The sequence below is a fragment of the Magnolia sinica genome, chromosome 3 (genome assembly GCF_029962835.1).
Source record: "Magnolia sinica isolate HGM2019 chromosome 3, MsV1, whole genome shotgun sequence".
In the NCBI taxonomy this organism is placed as follows: Eukaryota; Viridiplantae; Streptophyta; class Magnoliopsida; order Magnoliales; family Magnoliaceae; genus Magnolia; species Magnolia sinica.
In genome coordinates, this window is record NC_080575.1 from 121,971,954 (window position 1) to 121,977,953 (window position 6,000).

The window sequence follows — 6,000 nt, forward strand, 5'->3', positions numbered from 1 at the left end:
CGACTTCCAAAGCTCCCACAGCAGGAAGGCTGGGGTGAGATTACAGGTCTGGTTGAAATTGTGCTCCCATACCAAGCTCCCCACCACTACAACAACCTAGCTTCAACAGAGGATGTTGAGTAGATATTGATGCCGAATTGCTCACCTAGCCATCTCCAAGTCTGCTTAGCCATGACGCTGTCCAACAGAAGATGTTGAAGAGACTCAGCAGCAGGAACATCAAATCCGCTGGACCTGCAACATTCACATTTTGAAGCAAGATGAATTCCACGGTGCTGGACAACCACATCCACTGGGATTGCCCTGTTCAGGACCTTCCAAAGAAATACCGAAATTCTAGGAGGCATTTTCACATGCCACACCCATTGTGCCCACCCTTTTTGTTCGCTGGAAGCTCTGCTCGCTGCCCAAGCTGAACTAACTGAGAAAGTCCTCGATAGGGTAAAAGGCCATACCAGCACGTCCGGACCTTCTGAAGTGCAAAAACCTTACTGGAACATGTGGCTAATAACTTCTTGGGGGAGAATTTGGAAGACCGCGGAGGGAGGCAAAGGGCCAGTCCCGTCTAGGAAATGCTTCTCCTGGAGCATCCTAAGGGCAGCCGGGATAGGTGCCGAGATCAGATTCTGATGTGGGCCATTCATTATTAGAGACCATCCATTACATGAGGCCTAACTTGACCTGGGCCATCCTTCATGTTGGTCCCACCTTCAATATCCATCGCCCATCATGTGGAGCCCACCTTTGATATGGCTTGTCCATCACATGGGCCACACCTCCAATTTGGGCCATCCATCATTCAGGGCCAGCCTTGGATGTTTGTTATTCATCATGAGTGGCCAACCTTTGAAGTGGACCGACCATTATATGGGCACACCTTGATGTGGGTCATCCATCATATGGGGCCCACGTTCAATGTCCACTTACCATCCTGTGGAGCCCACCATTAATGTGGACCATACATCATGTGGGCCCCACCTTCAGTGTGGGGTCATCCATTATACGGGTCTTACCTTGGATGTGGACCATCTATTATGTTGCCAAATTCAGAAATTTATAGCGTATATCAGTGGTATTGACGGATGGATCACATTTGGGGTTACTCGATGTGGGGTTAGTGGCAATGGTAATGTGGGTTGATTTGGGATTGGATTCCCGACGGGTGATGATCAATGAAATTTAATCACCGCTGTGATATCAAGTAATAATATATTCACAAAATAATTGGGATGATTTCCTTCTACCCTTTGATATTAACTTATATGAAAAACAAATACAAACAAAAATGAAATTTGTGCACATATGGTATAATGACTAAAGCTATGCACATGTCGAACCAAGTGAGCTTGGCATGGCTCGGCTCGATTCTGTCAGCAGCTCGGGTTACTTCGAGTTGAGTTTCATGTAGAGCGGGTTGCAAACACTTTCATTTCCAAGATGGATCAGAAAAGGCCTGATCGAAGATGTCGATTCGGATCGTCGGAACTTAAAACGGATGTATCTCACAAACCGGAATGAGCTAGCTGGGTTGCGCATGCCTAATTTGTGAAATACCACCAGATTGACGGTCAAATCCCTGATTTAATTTTGTTTTTACTATTTATAGTAAGTTTTAGGTTGAGTATAACTCTTCATCCGTTGGGCTTTAGAGTTGCGTCAAACATGAAAAGTACTTAGAATTATTAGGAGAACAACATGGTTAAGCCACATAAGACACTATTTTTTGCTGAAAGCCATAAGGACTAGTGGAAATCATGACCATCTATAAATAATAAGTTTACTATTTATAGTAAGTCGCAATTTCGGGGAGTTTTAGTTATAGTATGAGTCTGAAACTTCTCCCTAAGGTTCATAACCTTATTTAAAGAGTTGTAAACTCATTTTTCATCATCAATGAAATTATTTCGATATTTTAGAATTATTTCTATTTTCTTTTTCTCATGGATTCGAGGTTTCTCTGTGAGGAGTCTAGAGAAGTTCTATAGATTCGGAACAGTTAGTGCTCGACCTCACATCCTTCCCTGCATCAGAGTTCGAGCCTATGAGGCAATTCCTCAAACACAGAGTTCATCTTCAATTTCTCATAGAATGCAAAACAGTAATAACACTTTACATGTATTTATTCAAACACTCGACAAGCAGCATCAAAATCAAGATGTGAGGGCAGTCTTATAATGTGAATTTTTTTTTTTTTTTTAGTAGTAGTAGTAAGCTGTTTCATATCCATAACGTCCTCACCACCAACCGATCCCATGGAGAATGTATGCACTCGAAACAATACTTCGTTGAGTCATTTCATCAAACACTTGGCGAGCAGCATCAATATCAAAAGAACCAAGTCACCGAGCCAATTCGATCCGAGTCGATTTGAGCTGAGGTTCGAACCGAGTCGAGTCGTGCTCGGGCAAGCTCGAACTCAGCTCAAAATTTCTTAGAATGCCAAAAACCAGCTCGACTTGGTCCGAATTCAATTTCGAGCTGAGGACAGTCGAGCTTTTCAAGTCGAGTCAACCAAGCTGACCCAGCTGACTCGAGTCATGTACAACTGTAAATTAATGACAAAAGGCAAAATTTTCTATGGCCCTGACAGAAATGAAGGGCCGTTGGTTAAGCAATCGGGGCCCATTTGCATCCCAAAGGTAACCCCTTAAAATCAGGCAGGCTGGGCCTGGAAATGCCCTCGGCATTGAAGCTGAGGGTATTTGACCAATTTCGGGTTCATCAACAGAAAGTTCTTTGTGTACGATACAGACACTGGAAACGTAGCTGTTTGGATACTATTAGTGATAACGGAACTCATTACATATATGAGAATTACATAAAGAAGCTAAACATTTCTACATTGACATTTCTCCATAACACTTTGTTTTTTTCATATCAAAGCATGGGATAAACAGGCATGAGACATGCAGCTGGTGAGGATTAAGCTGCGGTGGGATAAGAAGCCATCATGGCAATACCACATATCCCTTCTTTAGCAGCAACATCCCTCTCCATCATTATGTATCCATCTTCACCCCATGAAGTTCCCCATGAATTCTTCACTATCCAATACTTTGTCCCATCATCTGTTGTCCCATATCCAACAGCCGTCACTCCATGGTCTAGTTCGGTACCACAATCTCCTGTAAACACACCGCTTGAGTAAAACTGGAAGGCAGATCCACTAGCGTCGATTGCGACAGAAACGGGTTGGTTGGCCACAGCCTTTAATAGAGCTTTCTCACTGTTGGCCGTAACATCCTCGTGACCGTTGATCTTGGCCACAGGGTTGGCTTCCTTCTTGGAGTTGCAAGTGCCATCAACTGCCATGTAGGGGTACTTGGCTTCTGTTGTAAGTCCTCTGTTGTGTTGAATGAAATCGAAGGCACCGTCCATGAAACCTCCTGCACAGCCTTGATCCTCACCTTTGGTATCACAATCCACCACCTCTTGCTCTGATAAAGAAAGCAACTTCCCTGTCTTGAGTTGTGTAATCCCTTCCGTGGCGGCTACTGCTGAGAATGCCCAGCAACATCCTATTTGGCAACACCAGATGGCAAGTTAGCTAACAGTAGGTAACAATTTCATGTCCCTTTCTAGAAGAAAGTTACACTAATTGAAGAAAATCAGCTAAATTCATGAGTGGGTTATAAAGCTTACCACATTGTCCTTGGTCTTTGATTGGGGTTACAGCGCCTTTCTTTCTCCAATCCATACTAGCTGGCACAGTCACGTTCTCATTCATGAACGACTTGGCTCTACGTACTCTTGTTTGAGTGGGCCTAAATCCATTACGGGTAGCCCTGAACTCCTCGTTGGTTTGGTCTGCAAATTCATTTACACTCAGCTTGTAAGATCGGTCCCCAGCATTGTTGAAGGATTCTATGAATTCCACATTGTCCTTGAATATCTTGAAACGTAGCTCTTTCTCAGCTGCATCCTTGTAGGTGCGACCATATTGAGCCATCCATTGCTCATGCCTGTTGGACATAGACACTTCCTGTAGAGTGCGGCCCTTGGCACGAGAAGCCCACACTCCCAATATGAACAAGGCTACGAAGAAAGATTTGGTTGAGGAAGCCATGGTGTTAGCTGAGGAGTGTATGGACGATCTGATGATGTGATTATGGAGAATTTATATACGGGATATTGGGCCCCACATGATTCATTAATCTCCATTGCTTTATAATTGTTACTGTGGTGAAGATGGAGACTTGATGTAAGTGCCCGATCAGGTGTATCGATTTTGATGGCTAAAATGACATCTTTTAATCTAACTCATCTTATACTCAAATTTCGTGTACGCTGCGCTTCTCTATGCTAACATTGTATATTTCCGGTACACTTTGACAGGGACGCGGTTTGGGTACTACCCGTCTGTCCCGAGCTCTGGACAGGCTGTGGGCTTGATGGGGTCACCGTGATGTATGGGTTTTATCCACACCGCCCATGTTTTGCTTGACAATTTGTGGTTATAAGCTCAAAAATAGGAAGATCCATGGCTCAAGTGGACCACAGAGTGGGGATTAAACACTTACCATAGAAAACTTTTTTGGGGCCACATTGCCAATGACTCCCACCATTGAAAACTTCCTGGGGCGGGTTGGCACAGGGAGGGACGTGATGAGGTCGATCACGGTCTTCCTTAGGAAATAACTACTCTAAATCCACATAGCTGTGTTGGGGGCCTTGCATAAAACCTTAGGATCTAACCTCCCAAAACAAACCAGAATTATGGGATAATACTTGCAATGAAATAAATCAAAGTATAAACCACACCACAGAAGAGATTTTTTCATACTCTCAAAAAGATAAAAACCACGGGACCTCGTCCAGATCAACAATCCACTATGAAGTAGAATGTTACAACCTTTTCACTCACACAGGAGTAGATAAACAATAAGAGAATAAAAGAAAAAAACGGAGAGATCTCACCAATTACAAGGACGTAGAAGCGCTGAGATATCAAGTACACAATAGATCACTTCTATAAGCATAACCTCCCTTCCACAAGCTTCCTCTCTCTCTTTCTCTTTCTCTCTCTCACCTTTGATAGCCCTAAACCCTTTAGCAAACCCTTGCAAAGCTTTAGGAAACCCTCTTGTATTTCCTAGAAAGCCCTAGGTACCTCCTATTTATAGTTTAGGAAACTCTCTTTCACATCTCTTGCGAAACCGCCTCAGATTTTCACATCCCGCACAAAAACGGAATCAAATCTGCGTAACCTCGACCGGTTGTGCAAAGTCATCGACCAGTCGAGCGGCACCCTCGACCCGTCGAGCACATCCTACGACTGGTCGAGCACCTTGGAAATCTAAAATCACAACTCGATGGAAAACGAGTCGAGCCAATCCACGACTGATCATGCACCAGCCCTTGACTGGTCGAGTGAAGCTCACGACCAGTCGAGCCTAGGGAAAAAACTCCATCAAATCTCTCCCTTTTTGACACAGGAGAAATCCGTCATCTTTAAGCCAGCCCAGTTTTTACAAACCTCAAACTTACCCTTGAGCAATGCCTTGGTCATCATGTCTGACCTATTATCGTCCGTATGGACCTTCTCAAGCTGTAACACCTTTTGTTCCAAAGTATCCCTGATCCAGTGATAATGAATCTCTATATGCTTCGACTTGGAGTGCTAACTTGGATTCTTGCTCAAGTGTATAACACTCTGACTATCGCAATAGACCACGTGCTGCTCCTGCTTCAGGCTAAGTTCCTGTAGGAACCTTTTCATTCAAAGCATCTCTTTACATGTTTCTATGACAGCAATGTACTCGGCCTCTGTCGCCGACAACGCTACGACCTTCTGTAGCTTGCTCTACCAAGAGACCGCTCCCCCTATAAATGTGAACATGAACCCCGATGTAGACTTCATGGAGTCTATGTCACCTCCCATATCTGCATCTGTGTAGCCCTCTAACACAAGTTTTCCGTCACCATAACATAGGCTCAACCTGGATGAGTCTCTTAGATACCGCAGTATCCATTTCACCTCTGTCCAATGCTCTTTGCCAG

The 6,000-nt window shown here is 44.1% G+C and overlaps 1 pseudogene; it reads right to left on the reverse strand.

Annotated features, from left to right (window-relative positions):
• Nucleotides 1–2,026: 2,026 nt before the first annotated feature.
• Nucleotides 2,027–4,066, reverse strand: LOC131239142 (senescence-specific cysteine protease SAG39-like; annotated as a pseudogene).
• Between the last annotated feature and the right edge of the window lie 1,934 nt (nucleotides 4,067–6,000).